The sequence below is a fragment of the Anguilla anguilla genome, chromosome 16 (genome assembly GCF_013347855.1).
Source record: "Anguilla anguilla isolate fAngAng1 chromosome 16, fAngAng1.pri, whole genome shotgun sequence".
NCBI classification, from domain to species: Eukaryota; Metazoa; Chordata; class Actinopteri; order Anguilliformes; family Anguillidae; genus Anguilla; species Anguilla anguilla.
Window position 1 is genome coordinate 13,739,077 of NC_049216.1, and position 14,306 is coordinate 13,753,382.

Sequence of the window (14,306 nt, forward strand, 5' to 3'; positions counted from 1 at the left end):
GCCAATGCTTTTCTTATTTCATATGACACAGAATAACAAATGCTGGAAAACACATATACCAAAATTATCTATATGTTTAGCTATTTCAAATATTAAGATATATAAAATTTCAATATAAAACTTACATAGACTACAACTATTGAAGAGTTGAAGGCAAAAAAAGTTATGTTCAGGGTTCGGAGTACCACGGGTTCACATAAACAGTTGGAAAACAGCTTCACCAAATAAGGAAAAAGAAGAGAGGAAAGAATGAAAGGTATGGAAGAGAGAGATAGAGAGAGAGCGGAAGTATATGTGTGTGTGTGTGTGTGAGAGAGAGAGAGAGAAAGAGAGAGAGAAGCTGATCACCACTCCCCGCAGTAGTGCACCTGCATGCTCTAATTCCTGTTTTGGTGCAGAGGGCTAACACAAGAAAGAGGGTAAAAAAAGAAGAAAAAAAAAGAAAAAAATCTATGCAGGGAGGCAGGGTGAAAGAGAGCGAAAGGGAAAGAGAGCGCGCAGTCTGCACCGAGCCGCTTCCACAGGCAGACTGCGATCAATAAATCAATAGGAAATGCTGGTTGGCTGTAAAATGGGGGAGAGAAGCCGGTGTCAGGCTGTCTGAAGATGGATGGACAGAGAGACCGGGAGCCTGAGGAGAGGCCAGGGGTGACTGTCACCTTGAGACGAGATCGCGGGCTGCTGGCCTGACAGAGCTCTGAGCCTCCACTTCATGATGAAGTGCTGGGGCAGGGCTGGCTGGAGCACATGGCCCCTCCCCCTGCACCCCCCCCTCCCCTCCCCTCCCATCCCTCCAGTCCCTTTGCCCCTCCCTGCTGCCCCATCTGCTTCCCCCCACTGTTGAAAAGATAGTTTCGCCACCACCTTGGCCCTGGCAGTGGGCTCCACTCTACCTGCTGTGTCCAGTCCATTGAAGCAGTCGCTTCTTTTGCCTCAACCAAAATGGTCTAAATGCTTTGTGCGGGCTGAGAATCGATCCGGGTAGCAGGGGTCTTCTATTCAACAGCCAGACTTTTGCATAAAGGAAAAAGCTCCTAAATTAGCGGTGGATACACCTGCTATAGACCTTTAAAGGTCTCTCTACTCCCCGGTCTCTTTGGTTTCTGTGCAGTGGCGGTGGTGAGACATGACTACACCCACATACACAAACCTTAAACCCACAAGCTCATTCGACAGTACATGGTACATTCAAATTGACAAATTGGGGAACCTCATAAGCACCCATCACAATCTATATTTGAATTAAAAAAAGAAAAGACGTATTTTACATAAGACATATAGATACAGGTATACGCCTGTTTTTTTTATGTGAAAGCACACCATATGTACACGTTCACACATGTAAATTGATTTCTTGTGCTCCTATCCATTGATTGTGTGAATTGATTCTGTGTCTTCTTCTTACTCTCCCACTGCATTCAGAACCATGGCATCCATTTCACAGCATCTCATGCCCTTTCATTCCGCTTTCTTTCTCTGAGTACAAACCAGTTTTCAAGCAAACAATACCATTCTCTGATGATGGATTTTTCAAATGATCACGATGACATCTTTCACCCACTGCCTGGCTGAAAGCGCAGATAATCTTAAGACATACGCCTAGCCGTGTGTTGTTACAGGGCATTGATATAATGAGTATTCTTGTGTGCTACACTTATGCAATAATAAGAACATATGAAGCAGTGTAGCCATCCAATAATGCCTGCTCATTTCAGAAAACAGTACTTTCTAGCAATTAATTTTAAAAAATTATGATCAGTGCATAAAGCATGTTGTTCCAAGGATTTGCTTGCTTAACTCTACAACAGAGTGAAGGCCCATTCACAATATCCATGGGGAAAAAAATATAACAAATAATGCTCCATGTAAAACTATGGGATGCATGCTATTTACAGACAAATCTAGAAGATTAATTAAAATCCTACACACATTGGGATGCCTCGTACTGAGACGCACATTTCTAAATATACATTATTTTTTTTTAGTTCCCCTATTGAAAATTATCATAGAGAAACTAGAGGAACTGATCTGAAGGACGTTTAGATCAAGCCACCTGACATTAACCCAGAATTCAGCTGCATTTGTCCACTTAATTTAAACACAAATATTTGTCCTTTGATTTTAAGAACATTTCCAGAGAGCTTAATGTGGGAATATGGGAATTCACTCCTGTGGGGGTCAGTGCGATGGTGACTTACAGCTCTAGTATTATAAACACTCACACAGCACATTTAAAAAATATTTAATTTGGTACATTATAAATAAGTCATCAATCATCACTCATCAGTGTTTAATGTCTATGATCATTGTAATAATGAATTATTGTGCATTATTTCACACACGCAATTTTATCTGGTGTATGTACCCCGACAAACAGTGCATATCTTTTGACAAAACATGTTTAAATTTAAGATTTACATTTTTGAGGTTTTTTTTTTTTTTTTTTACATTTTATTGTATCATTTAGGCCCCTTCATGTGGACTACGCCAGGCAGGGCAGGGTGCAGGTTGTGGGCGGAGCTCTGTCGCCGGGTCAGGCAGGCTGGAACGGCACCGCGCGGGCACATGGTTCTGCTTGCTCATCAGCATGGCCGTATCTCGTAATTGAAATCTCAAAGGGGGGAAAAAGGAGGAGTAAAAAAGGATGATTTGTGTTAGCTCTTCCAGCCAATGAGGCAAACTCCTCGTTTTCTGTCTTCCTGATTTCTTTTTTCATTGCTCTTTTGCGCCGGAGGCTCTCTGGCCTTGTCAAAACATATCATCCAGTTAGAGGCTAAAAATATTTTCCTATTGATTGGGGCCCATTGATTTTTTTTTTTTTAAATCAGTACATTGGCTTAGAAAGCGTGCGGGGTGAGGGGTCATAGGTCACAAGCTTAGTCTGCGCTTTTTTATCTGGGTGCTGGGACACGGGCCTGCTGGGGAATTTGATTTCCCCCACCAGGCAGCCACAGTGCACTCTCTGCAGCGATTGGCCCATTCCCTCCCTCTTCCGACCCTGTTATTTTCTCTCAGCGCATTAGTGCATCGAGCACAGCGCTCAAATGTAATCATCCCCGCTCATGTATACATTTACAGCATTTTCTATTGATGAGCTGGTGATGCCTCTTTAATAAGTGGAAAGTGAAAATCCAGGCCAGGCTTTGCACGGGTTCTTTTTTATATTAGCAATGTGACGAGCTGCCCACCGAGCTCTCCTCCTATGCACGACGGGAAAATGAATCATTCTGTAAGGCAGTGGGCAGCATATGTACGCATTATTAAAGCACATTTATAGATAACATCAACTGTAATAACAAGCACAATAATCACGACTGTGACAACAATACAGATTTTCAATGCTCCTTTTAACGCCAGTGGCGCATCTCTTCCTCCAACACTGCAGACCTGGTGCATTGCTGCAGCACACACGGATGGAGAATGTCAGAACTGAGCTTAAGCAGATGTGGTTTAAACATGTACTGTTCTTTGAGGGAACAGTGAAGGAGCGATTAGCTCTTCAAGCACACAACCTCAGTCTGCAGCAGGCTTTTACAGCCAGGCACAAAACAGGACAGCTATGCAACATTACATCCATCAGACTGTACAAATTGTGAAACTGTCTGGAAGAGCATCATTTCAGGGCTAGCATGCTTGCGCATTGCATTGCAATAGGCTGTTAATAATAGGCTGTTGATCAATGTCACTCAAGGACAGGTGGCTTTGTGAGCAAGGCTGTAGCTTGATTCATATCAGGACAAGAATACTCAGCCTGTTCTTATAGCTTAAAGTTTTGAAAGCTCTGGAGAAGGGATGCAGAGCATTATATTAGTTAAGGAATTGGGCTTGTAACTAAAAAGTTGGGTCAATGCTGGGGCACTGAGATTGTACCCTTGAGCAAGATACTTAACCTGGATTGCTTCAGTAAATATCCAGCTGTATAAATGAACTGCAATGTAAAAATGTAATCTGCATAAGGTGGTCTGAATAAGATAAATTCTGAAATGTAATGTAATGGAAAATTGCTTATTCCAGGATTGGATTCGATTAGTCACTGTGTTCACCTCATTGTATCAAAAACATGCATCTCTCTTGTGATTAAACGTTAATTGTTTTAAAGCTAGAAGCCTATGAAAACAGAACGCTCAGCCACCATCCAGCTATCAAGCAAGACCCAGCAGATAGAATTGACGTGTCGACAGCCACCTAGAGAAGCACAAAGCATGTCCCTGCAGTGCTGATAAGAAGTGATATCACCAGAGACAATGAAATGTGAAAACATGTAGAAAAACACAATTATAGAAGAAAATAAAAAATAACCTAAAAGTTTAAGAAGGGGACTGGAAGAGGGAAGGAACAAATTTTTATTAAAAATATTTCTGGGATACTCGTATTGACGGGGGTGTTAATGCACCGGACATTCACCCCTGAGGTGAGGATTCTGGGAAGGATGAAAATGACCATTAATCATGGGGATCTGACAGCTGCAGCGGTCGCATGTGGGATGGAGTTTAATGGCTTCGGCCTTGTCTCCAGAGAGATGGGATTGTGTTGCAAAAATCATTGGGTGTAATGCTGAGATTCTGCAATTCTGTGCCATTAGTGGTGCTGAGGGGGAGAGAGAGAGAGGGGCTGCCCACATCAGGCTGCCTGGCTGTCCAGCTGCAGGACTCTCTCTCCTGCTTTAGAAAAGAAAGGAGTTTTGTGGAGGCGGGGGGGGGGGGGGGGGGGGGGGGGGGGTTTCATTGTGTATCCCTGGAGGTTTTTGTGTTTTCTCATTCAATTCTGTGAGAGAACCAAGTTACACATCCCAGTGAAAAATAAATAAATAAACCGTTTGCATGGAAAAAGTGTATTTAGCTCTAAGTCAAAGGACAAATGTTGGTTGAATCCGGGCATATATCATTTAAGGGACAAATACAGGGTTTCTTGGCAACAACCTCTTAAGAAATCCCTGTTTGTGGTTGTGCTTGCAGGCCCCTTCACCAACACACACTGATATGGTACGGTATGTGCGGATTGGTGCAACATACAGTTGTGCTCGTGCTTGTTCAGAATCACAAGGGGTGACTGTGTAGCATAGTGGTTAGGGAACTAGACTCACAATGTTCCGGCTGTAGCTTCAGTTCCCAGGTGGGGCACTGTCATTGCACCCATGAGCAAGGTACTTAACCTGAATTACTTCAGTAAACATCGAGCTGTATAAATGGATTGTATGTAAAGAATGTAAGCTGCATAAGTCGCTGTGGATAAGTGTGTCTGCTAAATGTAAGAAATGAAATGTGAGCTCTAGGACTTTCTCCCCCACTGGGTATACAGAAATTTTTTAAAATTTTTATTACACCCCCTCCAACAATACTAGAGGGTTAAAGCGCATGGTTTCCATTGTAAAAACATGAGACACTACCTGCTTGCATAAATCGAATATTAGAATAACAACATAACTCACATAGTATGATGAGATGAGAAATCAATGTGCTATTGACCCACTTCGGCATGGCGGTGTCCAGCTTGCCCTTTGCGGTTGGCTAAAGCCCACTTTGCGATTACAAAGAGCCCCAACCCAACTCCCATCCCCTCATCAGGCCAGACTGCACCATTTCAGTGTGCATACAGATTGCTATTTGTCAATGTTTTACGTCTGTACTGCACATAGATTGGGACGTGACACCTCTGTGCTGTTACGGTTGCGCAGGTGAGAGACGATCAGGGTTTACACCTGGCAACGGTGGGACAGTGGAGGCAGAGTTTTGATGCTTATGTGGAGTCAACGATCTGCATTTAATACATTTTTTGTTGCTATTTATGATACCAGATCCCAATCCACATAGAACGAACAAAAAAATCACCAAAAATGATCTTGTGACTGCAGTAGTTTGTAGAAAAACAAATCAACATTCATTTCATTTTTAGTTTTCATTTTGTTATTATAAAGGACTACTTGTTAAACAGTAAAATGAATATTTCACTCGAAATCTGAATGTTTAAATGCACTATCAGTCATGCAGACCTTCAGAGAAAAACCTTAACAACTACACCTCAATAGTTCTGGAACAAGACTAAAATGACAAATAAATTTTATGCAAAGCCAAACAAGACCAAAGCCTTATGCAAAATAGTCCCAGGGTAGGCCCTTAAAAAAAATCAAAAGCTTACAGACAGCACTTGCTGGACATACAAAGCAATTATTTGGCATATGGACTTATAGTGGGTGAATACAGTGCTTTAGTGGTCATGGGCATCCCTTTTGAAACTTGTGTCTGACCTCTGTGCCTGACAACAAAAACTTGGTAGTTTTCTTTAGTGGACACTAGAAAACTCTGTCAATCACCGGGTCCTGTCCTACTCCCCCCTGATCCTCCAAGTGCAGAGACAGCTCTGGAGTGGTCACAGTGGCCAGCGCCAGCCTGTGACCTACGGAGTCCGCACAAACCCCCACACCTCCCTCTCACATTACATCTCTGACTGTCCCTCTGCTCAGCATGAGGTCGGAGGTCAGAGGTCAGGGTGGCCCCATCCCCTTGGAGATGATGCGCATCAGGTCCCTGGCCTCTTGCCATCAGAGATGATCGCCTTTTGGGCTGACACCCCCCCCCCCCATTGCAGATGGTCCCATATTTCAGATTTTATCCTGAATGGCAGAGCCCTCTGAAAAGGTCATTTCTTTTCTTTCAGAGCAGCGGGATCAATTTTTCTATCTCTTTAGGTGAGTGTACCTGTATGTGTATGTGCATGAGTGTATGAGAGTGTGTGTGTATGTGAGTGTGTGTGTATGTGTTTATGTGTGTGTGTGCGTGTGTGGGCGTTTTTGCGTGTGCATGTGTATGCGTATGCCAACATAGGCTGGCTCAAACATCTGTAAACTGGCTGTTTTCCACATTACACTGAGGGCCAGACACATAAGGTTTAGGAGCCATTGAAAATGATGTGGCCTCATGTCTGGATCATCGAAACATCTGATCTCAGACAGCTGCGTAAGTGACCTTGTGATCTTGCTGGATGGGTGCACTTCTTATACTTTTATAAATATTTTAAAAAGTCATTATCTCACCTACTGTAGGATTTATAGCACAATAAGAAATCCATGGGGCCCAATATCCTGGATCTCTCAGACTCGGTAATTTGTAAATGATCAATAATCAAATCAATTAGGGATTCAACAAGCTGAAAGGCTACACAGTGGACAAACTCCATATGCCTATATATCTCTACTATTGCGGAGCGAGGCTCTTTCAAGCCTCTTTTTAAGGGACTTATTAAAACACAAAGTAGAACTCTGCAAAACTCTGTCTAATGTGTAGACACAAGGAGAGGACATGCCCTAGAAAACACAATAGGTGAAGACAGAAACAGCACTGATATTACAGATTCTCTGCATTTATCATGAAATCCAGTTATGGGAGCTTAGTCTTAATGAAATTTACTGCTACAATGCACTGAACCTAAGATGATATGACAGGAGAACAAAGGACAGCCACGTCAGTCAAAGTGCATTTGAAGCTGGGATTTTTGGATTGAAAAGCTCCCACAATCTAATTTTCCACCTACGTGTCCAGAGAGTTCCTGCCCCGTTGACATACTGCAGCCATGATGTCATGTAGGGAGCACTGTCCAAATGGCACGGTAAGATTTAAGAACGTCTCTAAATGTGCTCTGTTCGATTGGTTCCAAATGACTTATGGACACAGCATATTGTTTTGACCATCTGAGTTTCAGTTATACAACCGAAGAATGTAGCCTTGTGAAGTAATACAGAAGACAAATGAGCTGCTTTCAAAATTAGCTTTGTTTGTCAAGCAATAGCTGGAGTACAGTTCTTTAAAACCAAATGATATTACCCTTTTATATTTGATAAAAGTCATTAATAAATTGCACATATTGCTTCTAGTGTTATTTAAATGTCCAGATTAAAATGAATAGCTTATTATTATTTCCTGAATTATTTCTGCCTACTTTGATAAAGAAATATAAAAACTATCACACTGCTATTCTTGCATTGGGGTCTGTTGTACAGCAGTAATCAGCTGCAGAAACAGAAATGATAACGGGATCTTATTTTGAAGAAAAAATCACCTCATTTTCAAAGCTTGTGTATGCTTTGCACTTAGGCTTCCAAGATGCACAAATTCTGCATAAAACATAGCCTTTCATGTTTGAATATTTTCTATATATATGGAAAAATACATTTATGTTAATCACAATTCATATAAACACTAATACAGTACAACATGATATACAGCACCGGATCTCAAATACACAAAGATAGTATTCTGAGGCTTGACAAATATAAAAATTGAAGCCTTGCAGCTTCCTTGCGCTTTCCTTTGTCTGCCAATCAATGAGAATTTACAGCTCTGCATCTCTATCATATAATTCCCTTCAGAGCTCTTAAAACGCCCAGACTCACCATAATCCTACCACAGAACTGTAAAGAACAGTACAGCATCAGGAAGTCAGCCAGTTTAACTTGAAAACTATTTGTGGGAACTGAAATGAAGAAATATATGATGCGGTTGAACATATTCATCTGACATGGCTGACAGTTATGGGAAAGAGAATAGGCCCTGGTATTACTGGGACCAAGGCTAAAGAAGACGGCTCCCAAAATAGCAATTTTAGATCACTGATCTGTCGGATATTCATGGATTTGCAGACAACCACTGACATCTGGTGTGATGTAACACACATAGGATATCTACAATGTCTATATGCAATATTTCAGCACAGTTAACTTTTCACACATTGTAGCTAAAACAAAACAAAATTAAACCAATTGAACTAATTTAAAAACAACAACAACAACAACAACAACGGTGATAATAATAATCATCATCATCATAAAAATCATAATATATTAGAGAGCACATCTTATGAGAGACTGATGTTTCCATCAGACATTTTGTACCATTGCTGATTGCACTTGGTCCTCATTTGCTGAAAGAAATGGCCCTTCGCCAGCTGCTGACAGGTCACCCAATCACACTGCCAAATTTATTTCTGCTAATCAGGTGAAACTGACAGAATCTATCTCAATGAGGACAGAGAGAGAGAAAGAGAGAGAGAGAGAGAGAGAAAGGGAGAGGGAGAGAGAGAGAGAGAGAGAGACCTTCCAATTAACTGACAGGTGCAGCGAGACCACTTACATCTGAACTAATCTAATTCCGAATGTGGCAGTGATTGTATCATTAATAAACATTTCCTTTATGGAAGGCACACATTTTGAATGGTCTAAAACAGCAGTGAACACACATTCACATAAACAGGAAAACACAACAGCAAAAATAATAATAATAATAATAATAATGAGAGAGAGAGAGAGAGAGAGAGAGAGAGAGAGCTCTCTGGGCTTTGAATTGAGATCTTCTCAATCCTTTCTATTTGTCAGGAGCCACTGAGAACCACTGTGATACATTCAAGAATCCAATGTGCATTTAGAAAGTTTAAAAAAAAATAGCAGAATGGTCAGAGTTAGGGTTAAGACCATAAGATAGTGACTAAGAGTTTAAGATATGAAGCTAGCAGAAAGACAAGATTTGATCTTAGCAAAAATGATTAGATTTTACGTAGTGCATTATTATCATGTCATAACAGCTTTATAAATCATTCCTCTAATGTTCCAATACATTATGAAGGATGACATAACTTATGTAAAATGCTATTTTCATTACGATGTGCATGATTGCTTAAGGTCAACCACTTACATCAAAGGAACACACAAATTCATATGAATGATTTCTAAAGGTGGCATGGTGCTATAATCGTGCCATAGGATGGCATTAGAAAAGCACTCAAAATGGGGTGATCAAAAAGAAACCTGCATCACCCAGGTACAACTACATGTTGCACCTAATTAATGAGCTTTATGACAGGCATCTGGACTTCATGAGCCTCCAGCTCTTTGACTGGGCCGAGGAGGCACTGCACAGAGAGCTGAGCTCCTTGTGCAAGAGGTCAGGGGTTAACCCTTGTGAAAAGGGGGTCTAAAAATCAGCATTTAACCACCCAAAACAAACCGGCAGGCACTCCAAGGGGAGGGGCGGGGGTGGAGGTTTTAAGAGGAGGGGGTACGATGACAGCACTGTGGAGGATGTGACTGGGCTAAAACCTAGTTAATTTTTAAAGCCGATCCCAGGAGAGGTGGGGCTGATCAAACGGACAGAGGCTCAGGCAGAGCACACGCGTTAACTCCTTCCTCCCTGACCCTGACCCCGAGGCCGGCCCGGCACCCGCACGGCCTGTATTTACATTCACCGTGAAAGGAAAAACATCTCCGCCTAATGCTAATGACCAGAGCAGGGTGACAGGGTGAAGAACCAATAACGTCCTCCCCTCACTCCCTCACGCTCTGCCGGTGAGGGCGGGGACAGACGCATAGGGGCCTTACACGCTAGCTGCTCAATATGAGCACTGTTATTGCATGTGAATTCGTATTAAAAATATGGCAAGCATTCTCTCACACACACACACACACATATAAATATACAGTGAGCTACAGAATGTTTTGGACAAAGGGATATTTTTGTGCGTATACATGTGTGCATGCTTGCCATATTTTACATGTCTGCATATATACATACACATGCACATGCATGCACGCGCACGCGCACACACACACACACCTTATTCAGATTCGGGTCCTCATTTTTCTAGTGAATGAGCAAAAGCAGAACAGTCACCAGAAATCACAGACAGAACACAGTAAGCCAATTAGAATAATACCTTCCTCACTATTTGTTCATTGAAGAGCCTAATTACACAGCTTCCTAATTAAAGAGAGCATTTCTTGTCGCACTTACAAAGATAAAGAATAATCGTTGGGCTATTGAGAGATAATTACATTATATGGTACTATAAATAAAGACCACAATACTAACGGCTGTGGAAGGCCTGTTTAATGACTTCATCCTCTCAAAGCCTCACTGGAATTTTGCATTAATATAGAGTGAAGGCTGGTTTGAATCTCCAAAACAGCATTAGTGGTTTATCCTAAAGTCAAAACTGAACATGTATTTCTGGAAAAGAAAAGTATATATTTTTTTGTAATGTACTTGATAATCTAACATTATAATCAGCAATGACAGTAAAGACCATGCAAAACTTTTCAAGACCCATTACTGTAAAAACAGACATAAAAATATTTGAAAATAAAAAATACATTTTTTTTTTAATAAACACAAATGTTTTTAGGCTGGATCACAAAGGTTATCAACATAACAACAGCAATCAAATAACAGCCAACTACTATCAAACATGCTTTGCCATTATCAATTTTATACGCAATATTAAGATATATCAGCAGCTTATTGATGGATACAGGTCATACAAAAATAGTCATTAAACCATAAATGAGGCTTTCCAGCCCAATGTATTTATAATTTTATTCTAAACACTCATTTTGCAAAAAATTATGTTAGTTCATTGTAGATGGAAATAAACAGTTTTATGGTTCAGACATTAATTTCTGACGCAGTAATCATAGCACACTGTCAGACCGCTAAACCTCTTTTGTGTTCAGTGCAAAATGACACATATCCAGTAAGCATATTATGAAGGCTTTCCTGGGTATATTACTCTTTCGTCTAAGTGAACAGTTAAAAAATGAACGGCACGCATTTGACTCCAGCCGTTGTTGAAACAGCCGATTTATTTTGGTCTGGAAGTCACACAACCTAAATATTGTAATGAATGCCCCCCACCCCCACCCAACCCCCACCCCACCGTATCGATCTCTCCCTCAGCCTTTGTGAAAGGCGACATGTTTGCTGCCATACGATAGCCTCAAAAAAAATCTGTTTCTGCCGTTAATCACCACTGTGCTTACAAAACAATGCAGATCAGATGAGGTAAATTTATATACGTTTACCATTGCTTAAATGAACAGAAGACAGTTTGTCATTTCTGTGATTTTAGGCAGTCACATCAGCTGGATTTTAGTAAATAAATGACAGATGTATTATTTACAATGACTGGTTTGATGCAGTTGACTCTGAGCAGTTCCCTCTTGGATGATTAGATGTATCCAAGAGGGATACCTGCATGAAACCTGCATCCCTTCAAGAATGCAGGTTTCATGATGCGATTTCGGAGTTGATACACAGCACTGAGGTAGCGCTGTGGTAAAGCTGATAAAGTGTTTGGCTCTGTTTGAAAAATTCACTCAGTTATTGTATGGCGCTCACCAAAACAACATCCCAAACACAGCATAAGACATGTGCCATAGACAAATATGCAATCAACAATACTAATTATTAAGCCTTTTTAAGACATAATCATCATCATTGTCACCCATCTTCCTTCTCTGGGCTGTGGGCTGGACACTCGACGAGGAAGACTGTGTTCCTATAAGCTAATGTCTCCCCTCACATATGCCTCACTCCCGTTAACTGATCCACAATCCATGGTTGTCTGCATTATACTCAAAGAGATAAAGTGGATTCTCAGCACGGGAGATTCCCTAAATCAGGAAATGGTGTAAAGTGTAAGCTCTCAAGGTATAAGCTGAAAGGAAAGAGGAATGCCTTCAATTACTCTCTGACTCACAAACAGGACCTCCCTCCCTCTTTAAAACACACACACACACACACACACACGTGCGCATGCACTCATACGCAAGAACATGCACACATTCACAAACGCGCACGCAAGCACGCACGCACACACACACTTCCTGCTAATTGGCTGCGGAGCGCTCTCATTTTCTTAAAGGGTGACGGAATTCGGGGAGCGTAGAGGAGAGCGTGCGAAATCCCTAGTCATCGCGCACTGGCTTAATTCCCTTCACCTTAATTCCCGTAATTAATTGACTCCTTATTCCCATTTGATTTACGGGTTCACGAAACAAAAAGGTTACATCTCATTATGGGTTTTTATGTTGCTTTCGGTTGTGTTCTCTTCCCCTCTCCTTTTTCCCTGGCAGTAAACACCTGCAATCTCAGCGGTCCTAAGCCGCTCTGTCTCGGCCCGGCGAGGCCGTCAGTGGCACGAGCGCCCAGATCAATACTCCTTTCTCTCTCCCTGAGCCCACAATAATCTACACAGCACACGCCCGAATTCTACCTTTCTGCACACGTTCTCCATCAAAAGACAGGGCTTTTATGAGTCTGCAGTCAACCAACACGAGTCCTTCATCAACCATGAAGGCACGGCGCGTCTCCCAGAGCAGGCGCTCGCAGACCAAACAAACAAAAGAAAGCAGACACACGCAACACAAATACGAGAGCCATCGTTTGTTAAATGGCTCCTTTGTCTAGAGTGAGAGGACCAGGAGAGAACAAAATGAATACTGCTGTATTTTAATATTTCAAAAAGACGTTAAAATCAATATAACAATACTGCCAACGCGTTTTTGTGCTAAACCGATGCCGAAAAATTGATCTATATTCATCATGTAAAAATGTTTGACAGCAATAAATGAACTAGGATTCTATATTTTAACATGGCTATAGATGTCATGACCACTAATCAAAAAGCCACGAAAATCACTACATGGAAATCTAAATTAATACATTTAAAATGACAAATTTTTCGTATACATATTTTTGTATATTTTTCTTTTTACAAACACTGCAAACTAAATGCTGAAAGAAGCAACCGAAACAAAGACTGAATGTAAAAGAAGAAACGCATGATTTAATATCGCTCCATTGTTGTTGAGCTCATTTTTTTTTTGGAGGAAGGGGTCATCCGTGAGGTCGTGCCCTTGGCAGCTGCTCCGGACCCGCCGATCAGCCAGATTGACAGGACGACGCTCTGGCCTGTCCGGCCATGATGGCCATTTGGCGATCGCGCTGCCCGGCAGACCGGCCGGTGTCCGGCCCATTGTTCCTCTTGCCCTCTGCTGACCACCCCCCTCCCCTCTGCGCTGGCCTCAGAGGACCGGCTGCCATCGCCACGGTGAGGGGCTGGGCCGGACCGTGCTCCAGCCACCCCCCCCAGACCTTTCCTCCAGCAAAATCTACAATGTACACAAGCACACTTTGCGTGTTTTAAAGGGCTCTACACTGCATTGTCCAATGTATTAAGCAAAAATAAACAACACCAACAAAGAAAGCTCACTTGAATTTACTGCAGTGGGTATTGATATTATTGCCATTTGCTAAAGATCCTCGCAGTAAACCCAGTTTTAATGAACGCCTAATGATTGCAGCATTAATAATGTGTGCCATAGATGAGAATGTGAATAAACAAAACAACAGAAAGCAGACAAAATTAACAAAGCCCAGAATTGTGAGAAAAGATAGTGAGTTTAATTCCTAACATTTTACGCATGAAGATGGTCTTGCATACTGCCCAAGGTTTTGGCGCCTGTCTGAAAGGAGAGCTGGAGA

At 41.7% G+C, this 14,306-nt stretch overlaps 1 long non-coding RNA gene across 6 annotated transcripts in view; it reads right to left on the reverse strand.

Moving 5' to 3' along the window:
• The window catches only part of LOC118214916, a 99,962-nt gene that overhangs the window by 12,343 nt on the left and 73,313 nt on the right, over positions 1 to 14,306 (reverse strand). The window lies entirely within an intron of this gene.